Raw genomic sequence first — 8,275 nt, 5'->3', positions numbered from 1 at the left:
GCAAAGCTCGTTGCTAATCATTTTCTGAAAATCTAACAAATTGGGTTTCTCGGTTTCTATCGTACAATTATTTTTATTTGACTATATATTTTTTAATTTGAACGAAAATCTAAATTTTTTGAGAAAGCTTTTTTTTTCGACGAATACAAGGAGCTTTATTAATTCATAAAAGATTACAGTCTGAGAAAGATTACAGTTTTAAGCAAGATGACAAATAGCTGAGGACTTATAACCTAAGGCCAGATAGGAAACTACAGGACCATAAACTCTCTCAAATAGACTCTTTATCTGATCTGGTCTCTCGCATTCTTTTTTTTATGATTCTACTTAGGGGTTTGAGATTTTCTCCATAATCTATCGAGTTGCTCCAAGACGAAATTTGATGTTTTTCGATTGGAACCGCTACAGCAGCAATAATTTGTGAGGTTATATGACATTGTAACGTTGAATGTTGTAGACATAGTTTTTGAACTTACGTGTATTATTACAAAATAGTTTTCGAACTTAGGAAATGTGGAATAACGCCATATACCAAAGTTATTACTTACTCGCTCTTAAAGATATACTTAGTGTCGGTTTGGTTGTCTACTGTTAAACTTTGGCTAAGTTTTAACACAAGCAATGTTTAATAAGATATTGTAAATATAAGTCATATTAAGATTGTTTTAGCACAACACTGGATCTAAGTTTTCTTGAACTCTATAAATTTATAATGTCGACGGGATTCCCACGGACCGTATTCTATGGGTATCGGGGTATGTTGGTACGAGGATCTACACGATACGACATCGAGCACATAAAAAGATAGGAATTATACTGGTTCAGGCACCTCACAAGGTAATATTCTTAATCCAGTTTATATGGGATTATAGAAGAATCCACAGAGTACAACAGAGAACAACATAACTCCAAGATTACCGACGAGATTCTTGTCGAGAGAGCCTCGACGAGATCTATCGATGAATTGGCTTCAAGTCCTCCGGATTGCTTATGTGGTGGCGGGTGTCTTGCACTAAGATTCGATGCCCTATACCTCTCAGGGGGTATCTATTTATACCGCAGATCACCTTGGTCTCCAAGTAGAACTTGGAGACAACAGACCCCGCACGATATGACAACGTCATTAATTATCCCCTATAAGTAGGACTCTGATATCCCCTGTTCGTAGATATTATTTTCGTAAGGACTCATCAATTTCCTTAATTCAAATGGATCCTTTCCGTTTACTTGAAGATATAATGTATCCGCATACTTTATGACTTCTAGGATAGAAGGTATGTCTTATTCGTAACCCTGACACACAATTACGTTGATAATATTTGGATAAAATATTTTCTTCCAATTTTAATGAAATCTAAAATTTTAAACTGTACAAAGTTCAAATCTCCTGTGGATTTGAGAACCGGGGTTGCGCCAAACACGAGTTTGGTAAAAAGTTGGTGGCAATTCAAACATGAAGCATATACCAAAGTTACCAAATATTTGGTAGGCAAGTTTTGGTTTAAAATGGTATAAGCCATCAACTTTTATATTATTGTAGCTCACATGTTAAGTTCAAGATACTGTACGTATAAGTTGATAAAAAGAATGATATTCTCGTCTATTGTCTTACATGTTGTAATGCCATAAGTCATGTATTAGTTTGAATCAAGTGATGCTAAATAATATATACTACTCCCTCTATTCTTTTTTAATTTAACTATAACTTAAAAAGTTATTATTTCTAAATACTTGACATTGTACACAAGCTAACCTACGCTACTAGTGGAGAAGGTCTAGATACAAGTTCACGTATGACCTTTAGGCTGTGTTTAGTTTCATGTTAAAAATGGAAGTTTGAAGAAATTGGAACGATGTGATATAAAAGTTGGAAGTTTGTGTGTGTAGTAAAGTTCGATGTAACGGAAAAGTTGAAAGTTTGAAGAAAAAATTTAAAATCTAAACAAGGCATTAGAACATGAGAATGTCTCGTGCTCTCGCCGAAGATTTCCGTCCAGGACGAAGCATATATCTCCCTGAAATCAAATTGGATTTGATGAAGATAGCGACACGCATCCGTTCAAATTCAATGTGAGCAAGGATGGAGTAGCAATGTTCTCAAAAAAGCAAGGATGACAGTAGGAGCGATCGCCATTTCGTGCGGCTTTGGACGTTTGCCGGTCCATCCATCCAGCCCCGTTCACGGGCCGTCGACTGCTGCAGTGCAGCTGGGGCGGCAGCGTCGGTGCGGAGGATCACATGCGCCGTTTCCCGTATTCCCCGTATGCGCGCACCGGCGGTTCGCTTACCTACACAGCTACTCCCTCCGTCTCAAAAGACTTAGGCAGTGTTTGGCAAATATCTAAGGAAAATGATTTCCAACCCATCTTTAAATTCTAACCATTCATTCTTCGTCATCCATTTAATCCTAACCCTTTATTTATTTCCTAATCCCAATTCCACCTCTCATTTCCTATTATCCAAACACACCCTTAATTCTTGAGTTTTTTGTCCAATGTTTGACCACCTCTTCTTATATGAAATTATTTTAATTATTATTAGATGATAAAATATGAATAATATTTTATGCATGATTTATCTTTTTAATTTTTTTTATAATTTTTTTAAATAAAACGTACGGTCAAACGTTAAAATTGAGTTTTTGGACGGTGGGATTACACAGCCATACCTCGCTCGCCGTGCTACTGCTGGAGGAGGACCCCAACCCGACGCGGTTTTGCACTTTTTCCGTGGCCACCTCACCTTTTCACTGGTGGTGAATGATAGAAGAGCTTTTCGCTCTAAAAAATAAAAAATAGTAATCTATTTATGAAATTTAAAATAGTTAATATAATTATGCGTTAATGCATCACCTCGTTTTACGTATATTCTCAACTTTTTTAAAAAAAAATGAAAGGGAGATATTAAGATTAAGAAGATATGTAAATTATTTCGAATTTTCTTAAAAAAAATTAATTTGATTTTGTCAAGCAACTTTTTCTAAAAGCGCGCGCACAAAAACAAGAGAGTTTTAATCTTTGTGCTACTGCCAGACGCAGCCTAACGCTACTTTCATTTGTATAAATGGAGTGAGCTATTTTCCTCGCCTACTAAATGGTATATTTTTTTAAAAAAAAACTTTCTATATCGAAGTGGTTTTAAAAAATTAAATAAATATATTTATTAAGTTTATACTGGTTAATATACTTAATTAATTATATATTAATTATCTGTAACATGAAGGGCCCAGCCGGACATGGATTTTACTTTCTAGGTTTCCCGTAGACCCGTACAAATTTTGTGGAAAGAAATAGTGCTAAGTTCCAAGCTGGATGGGCTCCAAGGCCATTTATAACTAGCACAATCGGGTTGGTTTATATATGGTCCACGTGTAAATTTAAGTTTCGTAATTTGTAGGTTATAGTACTCCTGCCGTGGTGACCCATGCATAAATGTGAAAGTGGTTAAGTAATATCATTTTAGTTTGCTCCTTTTCTTAACAAATTGGCCGTTTTCAAAACCTTATTTTGAAGCTTAAAAAAAAAAAAGACCGCGGGCTCAACGCCAGAACCGTTGGCGCTGAGGTTAGCCGTCTCCGCATCAAGGTGGTTGGCGGTAACGCCCTGCCAGCATGGCGGCCGAGCCGATCTCCTGCCGACGTGGCAGGGAGCGCTATTTTTTTTTTCTCAACCCAAAACTCAGCGTCAGCCGTAATGGCGCTGAGATTTGCGACTTTGCCACCAATTCAGTTGGCTTTCTAATCCAGTAAATTGAATGCATCCAGCATCATATAACTATTCCGCTATAATTGATTTTTGACAAGGAATGTATGCTCATGATGTATATAGCTTATTGCATACCAATATGTTACTACACATTTTGATCGATCATGTCACACCGCACATGGTTGTGATAAATAGCGGACGGACCATTCAGGATAGCCATAGGAATGGTTAGGTTCGATCTACTTATTCCTTACATCGATGCATAAATTTAGTCCAATAAATTTTTAGGAACGCTACAAAACATAAATGGATCAAACCGAACCAAACCATCAGAACCTAGCTCTGAATGCATGATTCAACCCAAAATGACTCCACATATATAAATAGCCAAAAATTTGTACAAAGTTGTCTCTCTATATAATAGATCATTCCTATAAAATTGAATTGAATTTATCAAGTTTTTATAGTGTGAATTTGAGTTTAAAAATTTTGGGCTAGAGTAGAATTTCTTTGTCTATTAGTAATGCAATGTGTGCCGACATGTATAAATAGCTCATAATTTATTTACGCATCTAAATCCCGTAGATCTCGTAGTTTATACTACCTCCGTTTTTTTAATAGATGACGCCGTTGACTTATTCTCACATGTTTGATCATTCATCTTATTTAAAAAATTTACGTAATTATAATTTATTTTTGTTATGAGTTGTTTTATCACTCATAGTACTTTAAGTGTGATTTATATCTTATATATTTGTATAAAATTTTTGAATAAGATGAATGGTCAAACATATAAGAAAAAGTCAACAGCGTCATCTATTAAAAAACGGAGGGAGTACATCCAAATGATGTCTTCACGTCTGCCCGTTTGAGCTTTCTTATTACGTCTTACAAACTGAAGATACGCGACCAAAGCAACAAAAACTTTGGAGTACACGCGACATCCATGGTACTGTACCCCCGTTGTTGCTTGCACTCTCTTTCCCTATTCACGTGGGCCAAGCCCAAATGTTCATTGTCCATATATTGCCAAAGGAATAAGTTCACCAGCCGTGCCTCAACTTAACATCGAGTTTATTTGACATCCCTTATCCTCAATACCAGAAATCTTCACCTCTAAACTATATAAAACCATCCAATTTAGTCAGCAAAACCAAGTGTCTATATGTGGCAAATTTGACCCGGTCCACTCGTGTTGGCTAGACGCTGATGTGGCAAAAACGAAAGTGGGCCCCACATGTCATCCTCAGTCTCCACCTTATCTCTTCCCCTGCTCTCTAGTCTATCCCATGCTCGTGGTCTCTCCTCCCTCGATGAGGTGATGGTGGCGGCGGCTGTTGCAGCCGGGGTGGTGAGGAGGTGGCGTGGGGGTGTCGGCTGGGGCCCACAGCAACGACAAGCCGACGACGGTCGACGGCTTGGGCTGACGAGGAGGCGGCACCGACTAGAGGCGGGTGAGGAGACGGTGTCAGCAGCTGGGTGGCAGGGAGGTGGTGGCGGAGCAGGGCTAGGGTGGAATGGCCGGTGGAGCAGAGCGGGGGCGATGGTGGGCGAGCACGGGCGACCAACGGTTGGCAGGCGGAGCAGTGGAGATCCGAGGACCGAGGAGCATGCACGAGAGACGGCACAAGAGATCATGCATGACCGCACCGAGCGCGCATGCGTGCTAGGCGAGGAAGAAGCCGACGAGGGCGTGCCACACCCCGAGCACCACCGCGCCGGCATCGCACACTTGGCGTTGCGATGGACACCGCCGCCCAAAACAAGCTCGCAGAGTACGGCGACACGGCGACAGAGAAGCTCGAAAGAGGCTACCTGACGCAGCTCTACCCCTCCTGCTCCACATTCCTGCCTAGCCGCGTCGGCTGCAGAGAAGGCCCACAACCGCTCCATGATGCCACCTTCACCAAGCGATCGATTGGAAAGGGGGAGAGGAAGCCGGCTGGAGTAGGGGGACATGAGGTCAGTAGGAGAGTGGGGTGAGGATGCCGGTCATGCCGGCGGAGAGGGGGAAAGAGGCGGCTACTGCCACCGCTACTCTCGCACGCTGCTCGCCGCCCGTCGCCAACTGCCACCTCCGCTCGGCTGAAGAGAGGAGAGGAGAGGAGAAGAGAAGAGAAAAGAAGAGAATAAAAGAAAAGAGAAAAGAGAAGGGAAAAAAAGATGTGGACCCTACAATTTTTTTCTTGTCACTTACATGTGGGCTGTCCCTTACATGTGGGCTCCACGTACTTGTTTTAATTTTTTTTTTGCTTACTAGGATGCCACTTCAGCAAAAGGAAAAAGATGATGCTAACACATGGACCCCACATTTTTCTTCTCACTTACATGTGGGCCCCACATTTTTATTTTTTTATTTTTTACTAACTAGGATGCCACATCAGTGAAACCAGATATTTATACTGTCTCAGGACCTTTTTTAGACGGTTTTACATAGTTCAGGGTACATATTTCTAATATTGTTGTTAGGGACCTCAACAGACTTGGCATACAATTGAGGGAGGATGTTAGGTTAACTTATTCCATTGCCAAATGCTCTAGTTCAGATCACAACCTGACGATGGTCCATTTTGGCTGAAGTCCATTTTGATTCCTTCAACTATTTGCCGAATCTGATTCATATCTCTTAACCGTAAAACTAAATATAAAGGCTCTCTCTCAACTATTAAAACCGGCTCATTTTACCTCCTCAAGTAGTGTGAGAAACCGAATCTGATTCATTTTGGCTCTCTCTATCCAATGTGGCATCTACATATGCCATTACAGTGTGAGAAAATAATACGGTACGATTATGGGGCCCACATGTCAGTGACCTCTCTTCCTCTACCCTTTCCTCTCTTCTCTTCCCTGTTTCTCTCTATCTCTCTCTTTTCTCCCAGTGGTTTCTAGCTTCTAGGGGCCACGACTAACGAAAGAGGAGCTGGATCCAGAGGCCGAGGCAACAACGACCTTGTTAGTGGGAGAGCTGTGGCCCGACCCGGGGGATAGTAGCCAGGCGGAGCCTAGGGATGGTTGTGTTGAAGAAAAGGATGGGGTCACAGAGGATCTTAGTGTTTGACAGGTGGTGCTCTCTGGAGCCATGCGGGTTGGGAGGGGTCCAACAAGGACAAGGAGGCTAATTAGGCGGTCACTAGATGCGGAGATGAGGAGGGAGTGGGAGTAGTTGTGGGCACGGAAGCAACCGTGGTGCGGGAAGGCGGGAGAGCAATACAACTCAAAGGTGCCAAATCTATCACGAGTCCCGACGACCGAACGATGACACCCTTGTTGGCTTCCGCTGGATACGCCTCCCCATCTCATTCTCTTGTCTCTCGCTAACCAACCCATGCTCTAGGTGATACACCTCCCCGTTGACTCCTGTGATCTCTCCATCGCCAGCTACCTGCCTCCACAGTCCCTAACACCAGCGTGGGAGAAAGAGAGGAGGAGCACGATGGGTCACCGCAAGGCTCTCGGATCGGTGGCGCTAGATTGAGGGTTGTTGCCATTACACGCTCTGCTAGTTTCCTTTTTGGACCAACCTCCTCGCCGAGATCTGCAGGCCATTGCCTTTCTCCTTCCGTGCCCTCCCGTCTCTGATGGCCTTGGCACCTCAACCCATCGAGGGAAAGAAGAGGGGAGGAGCCGCTAATGCCTTCCCTGGCTTTGGCTCTGCCTTACTGCCATCCTCCCAACCTAGCTCTCTACTACTGCTAGAAGGTGAGACTTGAGAGCTGAGGAAGAGGGAAGGGAGGAGAGAGGAGAGAGGAGAAAGGGGAGAGTTTACGAAGAAATTGGTTAAGGGTGGATCAAGGTGGGAGAGGATGACACATGGGTCTCACTTTTCCTTATTATTTTGTCAACTTTAATGTCATGTAGTACATAGCTACATAGCTACTCCATGTAGTACAAAGACTATGTTAATGTGTCACGTTGGTGCCACACCAGTCTAAACCACCATCACTGCACATATTATCCTGCTCCTCTTGTGGAAGCATCAAGATCAAAGAATATAGGAAAGGTGATTTATTGATAGAGTTGTGAATACGTAACTCCCCCTATCAAGATTTAAATCCTAGTATCCACAAATATCACGCACAAACAAATACTCTTTCAATGAATTTCAATCCAGGTCTTTTCTAAGCACTTTGTCCTCACTCATGCGCACTCGGGAAGAATTTCCCGATCGGTCCCGCTTACATCTAGCAGCCAAACTGTAACATCCCGCCTCTCCCAGGCCGGGCCCACTTACATCTAGCAGCTCTCATAGGTCATAGACTGCCCTCACAGATCAACACAGGTCTTTTCTGCGCACTTTGTCCTCACTCTTGCGCACTCCGGAAGAATTTCCCGATCGGATAAGGTATACCCTCTATCCTTGGATGTACGATGGGTACCGATACGGTATACCCACGCGTATACGAATAGTTTCAGTATACGTTAAGGAAATCTATCACGTGATAGAAGCAGAATCTACGGACGGAAGGAGTCCTACTCGGACAAGACTGGGTCATTACCATATCGTGAGGGGTCCGATATCTCCGAGTCCTACTTGGAGATCAACTGACCCGCGGTATATAAGGGACCCCCTA

The sequence above is a fragment of the Oryza sativa genome, chromosome 10, assembly GCF_034140825.1.
Source record: "Oryza sativa Japonica Group chromosome 10, ASM3414082v1".
NCBI classification, from domain to species: Eukaryota; Viridiplantae; Streptophyta; class Magnoliopsida; order Poales; family Poaceae; genus Oryza; species Oryza sativa.
The sequence above is the reverse complement of the archived record's forward strand: the minus strand, read 5'-3'. Positions refer to the sequence as shown.